This window comes from Colossoma macropomum, unplaced genomic scaffold, assembly GCF_904425465.1.
Source record: "Colossoma macropomum unplaced genomic scaffold, Colossoma_macropomum, whole genome shotgun sequence".
Lineage (NCBI taxonomy): Eukaryota > Metazoa > Chordata > Actinopteri > Characiformes > Serrasalmidae > Colossoma > Colossoma macropomum.
The window spans coordinates 6,614,760-6,630,221 of NW_023494796.1; the positions used below are offsets into that span (position 1 = coordinate 6,614,760).

A 15,462-nucleotide genomic window follows, 5' to 3' on the forward strand; every position below is an offset into this window, starting at 1 on the left:
AATCCAAAGCATAGCCCATGAAAAAGCACCCACATAGCTTTCAAAAAATATAATTACAGTTATTGTTTATTGTTTTTACAACTATGTATATGCACAGTACAATAGCGTCATCACACTTGATATGTTCTACAGAAAGAGAAAAACATGTTAACTGACTTTGTGTAGAAATTTGAAATATACTGCAATAAATACACAGTTCCACAAACCAATGAATCTGATTTTAAGGTCTGCTGTTATTCCGTATATAAGTTGTGCTGAGGTTATTAACAATATAGTACTATGAACAATTATAAATGATAGGAAACATTTTTAAGACAAATTAATATGGACTAAAAAGAAAAACTGACCAACAGAGTAATACAGAGGTCTGAACCCCAGCAGTACTCATAACATACCTGAGCCAGATAATGATCAGCTGTCAAACAATTAATACCAGACTCAGATGTGCTGGTAGCTGGAATAGAGTCAAGCTGTGGACATATGTGGACACAGGAAACAGGACACAGATAACTCAGTGTGCATATGTCCATGCCGTAATGCCTGAACACTAACATTACTGATATCGCACTGCTAATGTTACCGATCTCTCCTTTTAGAGTTAAATCCGTGATGAGTGAGAGAACTGTCAGATTCACAGCCCATCGCTTCTTCCTCTGTTTTTTCTCAGTGTTGGTCTTCTTTGTCAGAGATATGAGGAAAATGCATCTGTTAAAAAATCAATTTTAAGACAATAAATTTGAAATTACTTTTGGATCTGCATACACAAGCAGGCTGAATTGAGAGGGGACCTGTTATGCTAATTTCCAATGTTCATAAATTTATTTTTGGGGTCGACTATAATACATTTGCATGCTTCAGTGTTCCAGAAACACATTATTTTTCTCATACTGTAATTGTCTACTCACCCTCTGTCTGAAACACTCTGTTAGAGCTCCAGTGTCTTTAAGCCCCTCCTTCCTGATGAGCCCAGTATGCTCAGATTAGTTAGCTCGCTCACTTGGCTCTGACTGATCAAGCACCAGAGCGGTTCCGCCAATACACGGGCTCCGGTAGATGCGTTGCGTTGTGTGAGGGTGTGCCAAGCTCGCTGGTAGGTGGGCAATAAGGATTGTGTTATGGGATTACATCATCTTGTAACAAAGGAAAAGGGCTGGGGAACTCCAGCCCTCAGGCAGCTGAGAAAAGTGGTTTCTGTGGGAGAGAGTTTCTCCCTCTGGCATATACTTTCAGCTTTGTATCTTACATGCACAAAAAGCTACATAACACAGTAAATAAAAGGGAAAGCATTATATATTCCCTTTATAAGTAGAATATAATGTACAGTATACATAATTTTACTCATCTAAAATCAACTCAGGCATTTAGTACACAAAGAAATGTGACAAGGCTTTAAATGATACCTATGCATGAACTCCAGCGTGGCACCCAGCTCACACGCATAGCTGATGTTCAGACAATGATGTTCAGTGTAATGAAAGAAGCATCAGGATGAGGCCACTTGTGTAAGAGCACAGTTGAGTGTTGGGAATGATATGGACTGCCACCATACTGGATGAGGCCCAAAGAGAGAATGTTCCTTGGGAAGGATTGAAAACAACAAAGTTGATTAGATAATTCACAATTCTATTGTTTTCATCCTCTAACATGCCTCAGTCAACACGTGACAGAAATGATCATTTGCTATTGAGGCAGGTGTGAGCTTAGTACTGATATCTGTATCTGTTAAAAGCTGTGTTAAAGGAGAATTACATGATTTTTAAGCACAATTTCATCATTAAGATGCAAAAAAATAGTTTGATACAAAATGTTCCACTGTGGAAAAACTTACAGAGTCAGAGTTGTTCATAGTGGCAGTGACAAGAACCAGGCGTTTGAAGAGTTCAATGCCTCTAATCTCTCTCACAGAGAATTATTACATGAAATTATTATTAATAAGAGCTGAACTCTATTAGATCATGTTTACCACATGCTTTGTGCTATAAATTGTAGGGCTCTGAGACTTGCAGTATTACACATTAAAGCACTGTGAAGAAGTAAATTCATAAATATTGACACAGTGTTGGTGATATTGCCATATCGATATTTTGAACACAGCTGTAATGGCAAATAACATATTAATAAATTGAATGAACAAAGCGCAGATATTTGAATACTGTAACCCGGCTTTACCTAAACATTCTGCTCTTCTGTATTACCATAAATACTTCATGAATTACATTTGTTTGAAATACCCACCAAATCTAAACATCTGTCTGACATTCTTATAGTTTCATTTAAAAAATTAAAACTTCAGTCTCACCAGTTGCTCAGCTTCAGATGATTTCTGATGAGAAACATCTAAAACAAAACAGACACATGAGGTAAATGCAGCAAAACAACAACAGTAAGGCATAACAATGAAAAACACAAAACAAACTGGTCATTATATATTACTAATAAATGTAGCCAAGTAAAACATAGATTATTAATCTAAAGCACAAATAATACATCTTAAAAATACTCTAGAAAGTACAAATCCACCAAGACGTTACTAAAGTAAATGTAACTGAGCAAATTAAAATTATTACTACCCTCTCTGAACCACACAGACTGACGGACTATGTTCAGTTTCATTGTTGTATTGTTCAGTGTGCTGACCCTGCTGCAGTGTGATCAGTGTGCTGACCCTGTTGCACTGTGATCAGTGCGCTGACCCTGCTGCGCTGTGATCAGTGTGCTGACCCTGCTGCACTGTGTTCAGTCTTAGGTTTATTTCTGAGGCAGTCTTTCATTTGGAGCGCGTGCTAAGCGAGATCTGACGCAGCCGCGAGGCGTAAACAGACACGCCGCTTAGCCGCTAGCTAGCTAACGCTAACCTACCGCTGGTGTCTTCACTCGGCAGATCAACCCAGAAATACAGAAACAAAAGTGTACTCCAGCTGACTGTTAGTGAGGCTGCTCATCTCATTTAGTCACTACTCACCTTTTAAAAGCAGACTCTGACCGCTGCAGTCGGGACTCCAGTCTCCACTCCACTCGGTCCAGTCAGTAGTTATCGTTAGTCAGCTACGCAGCTGAAAATCCTCGTTTCTGGGAGCTGAAAGCGTCACCCGGCAGGCGGCGCTGTCTCAGTAAGGAGTGTGAGAGAGTCTTATCAGGTTTAACACTCGCTAAACAAACTCGATAAACTGCCCGCGGTAGCGACCTGAGAGACCCGCTCACTGTAACGGCTGTAACGGCCGCGTTTGGCTTTAAACGGAGGAACGGCGGAGAGCGCTCGCGCTTCAAAACCGAAGGTCCAAGCGGCGGAGTCCCGCGCTCTGATTGGTCTAAACTCCCGCCAGTCTTTTGTTTGTCCTCCCATAGATCTTTTTTTTCTGGTTCTCACGGCTCTGCTGTACTGAATGAACTGTGCTGCTTTGTTTTTGTTTGTTTGTTTTTTTTAATCTAGACACAGAATAGAAAACTGCAAACCCTTCAAATACATAAGACAGCTGTGCAGCATTATCATACAGCATCACTGGAGGCCATGTCTTAATATATTAAAGTCGAAGTATGAAGTTGGACATTTAAACAAAAATCTGTTTATTATGTAATTTTACGTGGTGAAACAATACAGGTCTTTATATATTACTACTCAAATACATTTGTTTATTATTGTTCGTGTTTTCCAAATACTGGAGATAATAATTTTGAAAGTTATACAAATTAAAAGTCTAACTTTGGGCAGCCCTGATCTGCTTAAGAAAATAAACAGAAGTGTAGATGATGAAGAGAGTGAACCAAGGGCTTTTTTTGCATTAAGTTTTGGTGGTATGAGATCTCTAAAGTACTCAGGTTAGCTGTTAAGTACATTTACTTCCTATTAGTTCAAAGTTGTTTTATCTTGGTTCCTAGCTTGTTGTCTCTGGTTACAGTTGTACATTTGAAAATAGATCAATGTTTTTTTAATCATAGCGTGTTTTCTGCAAATGAGCAAAAGGCTGTGACTGGCTGTGATTATCCCCTTTGGTAAATGTTACAAATTAAAAGTTATTCTACCATGAATTTCAATGATATAAGGAAATGAGTTTAAACATTTTAAGGTAAGGTAAATGGTTTAAGAATTGATTTTTTCCTTTGCTATTTTGCCACTGTAAACACATTTCTGCAATAATCAAAAAACAAAACATACAAAAAAAAAAAAAGAATCACAAAAGTACAGCAAGTAAAACCTCAGTGAATGTTCTTTTAGTAATATCACACAAAAACCATAAGATTACAGCAGGCTGTTTCTTGAGGACATACTTATATTCTCTCTTATATAGTTATATTCTCATTATATTGTACATTAGGCAGTGCTGTGGTAATCCTCAGTAGTAATGTTCAGTCTGGCAGTACCACAGGAATACCACACTCATACCACAGGACCTTTTGTAATGGACCACTCTTTGGTCTCAACTGAACTGTCTTAAGACACAACATCTCTATGTCTTAAGACAGAGCGATGTCTTAAGTCATGCCTCGTCTTCAAGACACACAAAATAATTACTTCTTTGTCTTCAGACGTTAACTTTCATGTCTCAAGACAAAGACAGTGTCTTCACTCATACGTCTTAAGACGTTCTTGAGACGTCTTGGCATAAAAAAATGTCTCAAGACATCTTATAAATACTGTCAAGACATCTTAAGACATCTTAAGACACAGTGACAGCTGAGTATGGAGCTGCGGTAGTTAAACGCGCTCGGTGCTGCATGTATGTTTAAAAACACCAGCTGCGTTACTGTGACCGTTTTAGGACCACCTCAGACCACCACGGCCATATCTCAGCTTTCACACCCACCACATCGGACGGTAAAGTTCGTGTGACATTCGTAGTTACGTTCTGTGTTACTGGATTAATTACACTTTCATGGCCATATTAAAGATGAGAAACACAACAAACCCAGTTTGTACTGAACCGCGCTGTTCTTCTCTCGGTCTTTTTTCTATTCTTTTATTTTTGCCAAAAGGTTCAACTCACGCCTTCGATGGACTGGCGACCTGTCCAGGGATGTTTCTTACATTAGTCACTCAAATTCACTTCTGTTTTCTTTAGACTTGTTTTTTTTTTCCTAAAACAGGCAGAAATATTAAAGCTGCTCTTAGAACATTTTCACATTTTCCAGTGAACGCTAACAGCTGCCTCTCACAGTACAGCCCAGCTAAAGCTAGCTCGTTACACAGCCAGGCGAGGGAGATGATGTAAGATTAAGAGTGTGTCGTTATTAAACATAATTAAAGAGAAATCTCTGATGTTAATTTAGGTTGGAATTTTGACCCACTACCTCAGCTAACATAGGTTAACTAACGTAAGAGCTCTGTATTCCGTACAGTATTTCGGCATTTTTCGTGTTTTAGTAGTTATTGCGGAAATACCCGAAGTCATACACGATTTAATGATTGGTTGGACTCTGCAAAATCTGCCTAGCAACCAATATGCACTTTGATTGGTCACATTTGGACCAATACTTTTAAAGAAATAAGAAAAAAACGTCATCTGCGTCATCGATTTCTGCCAGCTTCTACAGAAGGAGCGGTTTTTCGTACAGTGTTTTTCCTGCATTTTATTAGAAGTTTTATGAAATCTAATTGCATAAAAAAGACATTAACTGATTATACTGATTATAAAAGTGAATTATTATAAACAATATGTGCAGTGAATGAGGCTACCATGGAAAGAAGCCCAGTAAAGTGAGGCAGTGCTGTGAAGCTGCGCAGCTGAAAGGAGTCTGCTGAGGTAAATTAGCTGACGGTGTAAACTTAGATTAACAGCTCAGTACTAAACATACTGTGTTTCATGGTGATGATCCACTGTTTAATATTCGTTTAAGTGTTAAATATGATGATTAAACGTGCTTAAATGCATTTTAACTGGCCGTGAAAGTTTCCCCACCCCATTCACATTCGCATCCCTGGGATTCCCCACCCGCCATGTTCGTGTGGCACTGGGGGGGTCGGTCACTATTTGCATAGATTTGATGTCCAAACCCAGCTTAGATGGTCTTGCCAACCGATTTGATGGAAAAAGGGATATATGATATGCATCTTTGTGCATATCAGATGCATCTTTGACAAATGTCAAGAAAGTGTTTTTTTATTACACAGACAGAAATATTTGCAAGTGTACGGAATACTGAAGTGTACGGAATACCGTGCTCTTATGTTAGGTTAGCTAGCACTGACATCCTCCCCCTCTAGCAACTCCACCACTCAGCTTATTTGCTTGTCAAACTGAATAACATATTAAAAGTTAAAACATAAAATCCAAGATACCTGATCGTAATTCTAATAAATGTGCAAATATTTAAAATACAAAACACACCTTACCTCAAAACCAGCAGCGAGTTTAACAGTCAAAGTCAACTGACGACTGCAGAGGACTGAGTGGGAAAAAGGGGAGGGGCAAGTTTTAAATGAGGCGCAACTTTTAAATGAGGCGCGTCTGTTTTAAAGATCCGGCCCCAATGTGCTCTGAGCCCGCTGACCGGCAGTGTATCTAGTGCTGTTAACAGTTACTTGGCCCAAATGTGGCACAAGTCCGCAATGCAGATGCGACTGCTAGGAGGACTTTGTGACGGCCAAGGTAATCCGGCCCGAACATGCTTGCTGTCTGGGATAGGACTACACTCACACAGATGTCTACACACACACACACACATAGGACTACACTCACACAGATGTCTACACACACACATATAGGACTACACTCACACAGATGTCTACACACACACACACACACACACATAGGACTACACTCACACACAGATGACTACACACACACACACACACACATAGGACTACACTCACACACAGATGACTACACACACACACACACACACATAGGACTACACTCACACACAGATAGGACTACACACACACACACACACAGAGGACTACACCCACACATATAGGACTACAAGCACACAGATGTCTACACACACACACACACACACACACACACATAGGACTACACTCACACACAGATGACTACACACACACAGAGGACTACACACACACACAGATAGGACTACACACACACATATAGGACTACACGCACACAGATGTCTACACACACACACACACACACACACACATAGGACTACACTCACACACAGATGACTACACACACACACACACACAGATAGGACTACACTCACACACAGAGGACTACACACACACATATAGGACTACACTCACACACAGATGACTACAAACACACACACACACACACAGATAGGACTACACTCACACACAGAGGACTACACACACACAGATAGGACTACACTCACACACAGATGACTACACACACACACACACACACACACACACACATATAGGGCTACACTCACACACAGATGACTACAAACACACACACACACACACACCTACACAGAGGACTACACTCACACACAGAGGACTACACACACACATATAGGACTACACTCACACACAGATGACTACAAACACACACACACACACACACACCTACACAGAGGACTACACTCACACACAGAGGACTACACACACACATATAGGACTACACTCACACACAGATGACTACAAACACACACACACACACACACACACAGAGGCCTACACACACACACACACACACACACACACACACACACAGAGGACTACACACACACACACACACACACACACACACAGAGGACTACACACACACACACACACACACACAGAGGACTACACACACACACACACACACACACACAGAGGACTACACACACACACACACACACACACACATAGAACTACACACACACACACACACACACACACACACACAGAGGACCACACACACACACACACACACACAGAAGACTACACTCACACACAGAGGCCTACACACACACAAAGGTCTACACACACAAGAGAGAGAGCCAACACAGCAGAGTGTGATTAACTATGGAATCAAATCCACCAGTAATGTAGTTAAACTGAATTTCTCTACGTCTGTGTTTCTCCTCTCAAAGATATTCATAATAGTATATGATAAAAACAGGATCTGTGTGTGTGTGTGTGTGTGTGTGTGTGTGTGTGTGTGTGTGTGAGTGTTTGTGCACTTCTTTAGGCCCCAGTCTTACACAATCAGGCCTGCTTGGCATACACCACAGTCATGGTTATGCAGGCACACTCACACACATACACACACACACACACACACACACACACACACACACACACACACACACACACACACACACAGGGAGAGCTGCCCAAGGTGAGCCATACAGCAAAATAATGATTAGTTATAATTAAAGTATTAAAATTATTACTTGAAGAATCTTTCACATAATCAAAAAATCACATTATCAAAGTAGTACAAAAATAAAGAATATCTTAATCCAGGTTTTCTCAACCTTTTTCACCCCCAAATCCCTGTGTATAACTATAAAGCACAGTGGCAATAAAACCTTTTTCCCTTTTGTTTTAAATTGCTCACATTGAAAACCCCTGAAAAAGCTCAGATCCTCCATTTCACTTCAATCACAGAAAGCACAATTTGCAGCTATTTTAAAAAAAGACCATGTTTAAAAACATATGTTTGCAGAGATGTCAAAAAAGGGGGGAAAAGAAAAAAAGTAGATGTAGTTGTGGACTGCGATTTGGAGCTGCAGTCCATCATGTTTTCACTGAAAAGAGTCTTGTGGCTTTTCCACAGGAGTCACTGTTTGTTCTGGAGTCTTTCTAGTTTTGATGGTTTTATTCCCTCGTTTGAAATAAACCACACTCCCCTCAGGGGGCTTCTGGATTACAATCGCCACAATCAACAATAACAATAAATCTTACTTGATATCTGCATATCCGCCTGTTTGTCATTAGCTTATCAGTTTGACTACTCAGGCTTCTGATGCTCGGCCAGAAACTCAAATGCTTTTATTTTAAAGCTCGTCTGTCATTTTTATCAGCTGCAACTCGAGCTGCAGGAACAATATGAGAGGAATAAGAAAGAGTGAAGAGTCAGATGTTAAAACAGGCTTATACTGACAGTACAGCGCTGACGTGCTGCTAGAAGAAGAGGAAAGATAGCTCTACTGATAAATTCCCTTGTTTTATCATTAAATGCGTCCCACCAGCAGTGAGCTGATCAGGGTTTGGCTGGAAGCGGGCTGAGAGTTTTGCCGGACCGGTTCAGCTGTTTCATGCAGACCCGAATACGAGCGAACTAAAGAAAAAGCGTTTGATAGATCTGCGCTAAACAAGTTGGAGAAACATCCTGAGAAACATGTTTAACTCTGGACTGAGTTAATCTGAGGACAGTAAATATGACACTCTGTTTGGACATCATCTCTTTTCTGACAGAGAGTGAAACCAACTGGATTTGATTCTCAGTCCAGAGTTGGATGAACTTGCGCAAAAGTCAGATTCGCTCTCTGCTCTCACACATTTCATCAGCACCAGAAGTTTCACTCTGATTTTGCTGGGTGCGGACTAAAGCAATGTCTATTACCGGCAGGAAAATATTAAAGGAAGCAGAAATGATGCACACGTTACAACATTACACGCTTATTATTATTATGTCATTAAGTTGGCTTGGAAAAGCCAACTTACTGTTCTTCGTAATCTTTTTCCTCTGAATTACTACGCCCAAGTTTTGTAAACTTTTCAGTAAATTTAAGGGGGCAGTGCATTTAAGGTGGCACTGCACCTAAGGTAGCACTGATTTAAAGAGGCACTGCATTTAAGGTGGAATTGCATTTAAGGTAGTACTGAATGCAACGTGGCAATGAATGTAAGGTATCAGTATATTTAAAGTGGAACTTCATTTAAGGTAGCACCGAATTTAAGGTGGAACTGCATTTAAGGTATCAGTAAAATTAAGATGGCAGTAAATTTAAAGTGGCATTGAATTCTCGGTGGCAGCAAATTTAAGGTAGCACTGAATTTAAGGTGGCAGTGAATTTAGGTATCAGTACATTTAAGGTGGCAGTGTATTTAAGGTAGTAGTTTATCGTAGCACCTAGCAACACATTACCATCCACCTTGGATACTGTAGCAACCCCCTAGCAACATCTAAGCAACACTTTAGCAACCAGCAGCAGTCTTCCACCCTTTTAACGTCTTATTGTAATTAGCTGGCTTTTTCAAGTCAATTTAAAGTTTGTTCACAAACTTTTCCTTTGTATTTTATATTTGTTAGTTTCTTACGTGTGAAGTTTAGTTGTTTACAGATGTTAATTTTCTTACATGTAGTCTGTGTTTAGTTTTCAAACTTTCTTTCTTGACCGAAATGAATGAAGTATTTTCTAAAGTAATTAGACTGTAACTGCAGAGTTTATGCAACTGTGTATTTGGTGTTTGATGGATTTGATGAGTGATTGTGTGATTTTATCACTGTTCACACTCTGGTGTGGGTTTAATTGTGGGTGTATTGTGAGTGTGCGTGTGTGTGTGTGATCTTTTAGGAGATCAGGAATTCTGTGGAGTGACTTTTCATTCAGCAGATCATTAATCATGACTTATTCTTATTATTATTTATTATATTATAATATTATTATTATTATTTATTATTAAAGATATTATTATTGTTTTAGCAGGATATTTAATTCAGTGGCAGGACACTTTGTGAACTCCACAGCTCCTTTAGCCTGAGATTCATATTAATAATAAAACATTTTATCACAAGAATATTGTCTTTATTAACATTTTTATTCGCAGTATTTATTTTAGTGATAAAATCTCAGTAGCAGTGAAATGTTGGAAAGATAAAATAACAGCATAGTTAGAAACAATGAGCGGCAGTACTTCTCCTCATAGAGCTAAACTGAATATGGGTTCAATCTGGATTTCATTTAAACTAAATTAGAGTGTAAACTGTTTTCTCAGCGTCTCGTAGATTCAGCCTATGTCTCATTTCGGATATGCTAATAAAACACAGGCTTGGAAATGTCACAGATCCAGGACCCCAGTGAAAAACTAGCGTCCAGAGTTAGAGCTCGAGGATGAACTGTCATCCAGACTCTTATGTCTTTAATAATCAGTAAGATGAGATAAGCTTTATTTGTTCCAATGGAAATCATTGTTGTATCTCTAAACTGAAGTGTAGAGATCCTCCTCTTGGCCACCTCAACATGAAAAATCAGTGACCCAAGCTGATTCTAAAAAGATGAAAGATTAATGTTCTGCAGAGGAAGAACCCAGCTATTCTTCTGAGGAAATTCATGCTTATCCAGACTTTTATATATTTAACCATGAATTCTGGTAACTACACTTCTGAGGAACTTTATGCTTATCCAGACTTTCATTTCTCCAACCATGAGTGACATGAGATACACGTTATTTGACCTAAAGGAAAGTACTGATACACACAGGGTCATAAATACAATAGTTTAACAGCACTGAGAAAGGAGATAAATATGCAAGTAATGAATAAAACAGAAATGCTAAAAGTTACTCAGTTAGCTTCCCGTTAGCACCCCTTAGCACCCCCTTAAAACACCTTAGCACCCCGTTAACACACCTTAGCACCCCGTTAACACACCTTAGCACCCTGTTAACACACCTTAGCACCCCGTTGGCACCCCTTTAGCACCCCAGTTAGTTAAAACTGAGTGTACATGCTCTACTACAGTGGGAGCTCACATTTCTTAGTTTCCTCACAGCGAGTGGCAAAGAAATATAGGGCAGATACTCAATACGCAGTAGTGGGTGGAATTAGACGACGGGCAAAATTTGGGGGAGTTACGTTACATGTGTCAAATTCTACTGACCCAACTATATTAGCCTTTAGGTTGTAAATAACACCTCTCTGCAGAAACGGGACGATATAACGGCATTATGTTCAGCAACCCGTTAGCTCCCCTTTAGCACCCAATTAGTACCCTGTTAGCACCTTGTTAGCATCCCCTTAGCAACTTGTTAGCATCCTGTTAGCTTCCCGTTATCATCCCATTACCTTTCCGCTAGTTTCCTTTTAGCAACCAATTAGCACCCCATTAGCACCCCGTTAGCTTCCCATTAGAACTTTGTTAGCTCCCATTAGTAAACTGCTAGCTCCCCGTTAGCACCCCATTAGCACTCTGTTAGCTCCCCATTAGCACCCCGTTAGCTTCCCATTAGGACTTTGTTAGCTCCCATTAGTACACTGCTAGCTCCCCGTTAGCACCCCATTAGCACTCTGTTAGCTCCCCATTAGCATCCCATTGCCTCCCTGCTAGCTCTCCTTTAGCACCCAATTAGCACCCCATTATTTTCCTGTTAGCACCCCATTAGCACTTTGGTAGCCCCCCGTTAGTACACTGTTAGCTGTCCATTAGCATCCCATCAGCTCCCCATTAGCACCTTGTTAGCACCGCTTAGCACCCTGTTAACTCCCCAATGGCACCCCATTATTTCCCTATTAGCACCCTGATAGCACACTGTTAGCTCCCCATTAACACCCTGTTAGCTTCATATTAGCACTTTGTTAGCACCCAGCTGGCTCCCTGTATTGATTATGTATTAACATCATTATGGTGACATTGTTGGAGGGCACATTTTTTTGGATCTGTTAAATATGAATCACTGCTTATTCCACCCAAAAGACAACAAAAAGGTCAGAACTAAACAGTGAAAGTGCAGACGGCTTCCACTGACTCAGCTTCCTCGTCCGTTACGTCACTGCTTCAGTACACACAAGTTTTTCACCATAGCCTGCTTGTCCTTAGAGCTGTTGGACCACCGCACCACCGCAATGACTGACCACAGCATCCAGAGTGTCTTTAATCATGAAGATAAGATTAACTTATTTGACCCAGAGGAAATTACTGTTGTGTCTCACTCAGTAGCACAAATAACACTGAAGCACTGAAAAAGAACATGAGTAAATGTGTAATATAGAGTAATAATATATTTGTAATTAAAATAGAAATAATAAAAGTGATTATGAACATAAACATGATTAATGTAGTAGTGTTGAAAGCATGAACTGTTTTCTAAGCATCTCGTAGACTCAGCCTGTGTCTCATTTTCGACACGATTATGAAACACAGGCTTAGAAATGTCACAGATCCAGGAAAAATGTCTAGAGTTAGAGCTCGAGGATGAACTGTCATCCAGACCTTTAATAATCAGTAAGATGAGATAAGCCTTATTTGTTCCAAAGGAAATTATTGTTGCATCTCTAAACTGAAGTGTAGAGATCCTCCTCTTGGCCACCTCAACACGAAAAAAATCAGTGACCCAAGCTGATTCTAAAAAGATGAAAGATTAATGTTCTGCAGAGGAAGAACCCAGCTATGCTTCTGAGGAAATTCATGTTTATCCAGACTTTTATGTATTTAACCATGAATTCTGGTAACTACACTTCTGAGGAACTTTATGCTTATCCAGACTTTCATTTCTCCAACCATGAGTGACATAAGATACACCTTAGCACCCTGTTAGCACCCCAGTTAGTTAAAATTAATGTTTTTTTTTGTTTTTGCAAGAAGAAAGTGTACATGCTCTACTACAGTGGGAGCTCACATTTCTTAATTTCCTCACAGCGATTGGTAAAGAAATAGAGGGCAGATACTCAATTTACAGTAGTGGGTGGAATTAGACGACGGGCAAAATTTGGGGGAGTTATGTTACATGTGTCAAATTCTACTGACCCAACTATATTAGCCTTTAGGTTGTAAATAACACCTCCCTGCAGAAACGGGGAGTGATATACAGTCGGATAGCTGCTGGGACAAAAGGTCTCCTGTGGTGCAAAACTGTGCACTGGGAGCTACATGGCATGGGTGTCCATGGCTGAGCAGCTGACTGCACTGTGCCAGCTGTAAAGTGGGATTGTTTTTCAGGGGTTGGTCTAGAACCCTTAGTTCCAGTGAAGGGAAATCTTAATGCTTCAGCACCAAGACATTTTGGACAATTCTATGCTTACAGCTTTATGGGAACAGTTTGGGGAAGAACCTTTCCTGTTCCAGCATGACTGAGCCCCAGTGCACAAAGCAGCTCCATAAAGGCCTGACTGGGTGAGTTTGGTGTGGAAGAACTTAACTGACCCTCACAGAGTCCTGACCTCAACCCCATCCAACACCTTTAGGATGAACTAGAACGGAGATTGTGAGCCAGGCCCTCTCGTCCAACTTCAGCATCTGACCTCACAAATGCTCTTCTGGATGAATGGTCAAAAATTTCCACAGACACTTTCCAACATCTTGTAGAAGCTTCCCAGAAGAGTGGAAGCTGTTAGGGGGACCAACTCCATATTAATGCCTATAGATTTAGAATGGGATTCATAAAATCGCCTGTAGGTGTAACATGTAGATATCCCAACACTTTTGTCCATATAGTGTATATTTATTATTATTGTGATATTACAGGGGGTTATTTTTGGTGAGCTGTTAAACATGAATCACTTCTTATTCCATCCAAAAGACAAACAAAAAAAGGTCAGAACTAAACAGTGGAAATACCAATGATTCCCACTGAGTCAGTTTCATCAGTTACAGCACTGTGTCAGTACTCGAGAGTGTATCGCCACTGCCTGCTTGTCTTTAGCGCTGCGGGGATCCACCTCAGCGCTCCACCTCAATGATTGATCACAGGCCCACCAAATCAAACAGGGATAAAATATTTATAATTCTTCATTTTTTTAAGATAACGAAATTTGATTTGATTTCTGTGAGCGCTGTTGCTATATTATGAACAATCCAATCATACACTCTCTAAAGCTCCGTCTCATTTCCTCAGCCCTCCAATCACTGCTTAGCAACCATAGCTATCCGCTGTTGCTTCAAGCTGTTATCTGAGCTTCAGTGTTAGAATCTGAAGCTTCGGTTGCTGTTATAAGATGTATCTGGAGGATGGGTAAAAGGGTGATCCCGTCCCCGATTTAGTAGAGCATGTCATTCTCGACCCATCCAAAGCCAGTCACAAGTTTTCATAACGTCATTGTCATCAGTGGTCTGTAAATTTCATTCGTACAATGCTCTTTAACTAGAAAAGCTAAACTGCACTTTGAAAATGCCAAAGCAAACACCTTAATGCATCGAGTCATCAAAGATAAGACATTTTTTTTATGCCGGTTATGGTAGTATACCAAGGACAGCTACGTTTAAGGTACGTTTTCTGGGTTGTTTTTCCTTGTGTTTGTCCATCTCAGCTGTCTGGCTGATTTTGACTCGGTTATGTCGTCTTCACTGGTCAGTTGTGACACATGCTTTATGGTGGAAGTGCTGTTTGTTAGGCTGTTTGTTTATGTGAATCCAGTATTCCAGGTGGTTGCTATTTTTGTATCACTATAGGGTGGTGTTAGAAAGTGGTAGATAGGGTGTTGGCGGCACTGCTCTTAGCAATAGGCTATTGCCATACGTTGCGACACGAGGCACATTTGGAAATTGTATCTATCTGCCTAAAAATGATTTCTGCCCATGCTACTGGTGTGACCACTTTGGGCATCACTAAAATGCCACTAGATTAGTTGTGAAGAGCTAAAGTACATGCAGAGTTAAAGATCAGTTGATGAA

The 15,462-nt window shown here is 40.2% G+C and overlaps 1 long non-coding RNA gene across 1 annotated transcript; it reads right to left on the reverse strand.

Annotated features, from left to right (window-relative positions):
• Window positions 1-241: 241 nt before the first annotated feature.
• Window positions 242-3,264, reverse strand: LOC118816880. Its single transcript, XR_005007908.1, has 3 exons — window positions 2,963-3,264; window positions 2,300-2,337; window positions 242-1,576 (listed from the first exon to the last, which is right to left on the reverse strand). It is a non-coding gene; the product is annotated as an uncharacterized LOC118816880 (long non-coding RNA).
• Window positions 3,265-15,462: the final 12,198 nt, after the last annotated feature.